Genomic DNA, 217 nt, shown 5'->3' with positions numbered 1-217 from the left:
GTACTGGCTAAGAGATAGAAGGGAGGATCAGTGGAATAGACTTGGGGTAAGTGACATCAGCAAGACAGTGTATGATAAACCCAAAGAGCCCAACTTTTGGGACATGAATCCACTATTTGACAAAAACTGCTGGGAAATTTGGAAAACAATATGGGAGAAATTAGGTTTAGATCAACATCTCACACCCTACACCAAGATAAATTCAGAATGGGTGAAT

This window comes from Gracilinanus agilis, chromosome 5 (assembly GCF_016433145.1).
Source record: "Gracilinanus agilis isolate LMUSP501 chromosome 5, AgileGrace, whole genome shotgun sequence".
NCBI lineage: Eukaryota > Metazoa > Chordata > Mammalia > Didelphimorphia > Didelphidae > Gracilinanus > Gracilinanus agilis.
This window is presented reverse-complemented; position numbering follows the sequence as displayed.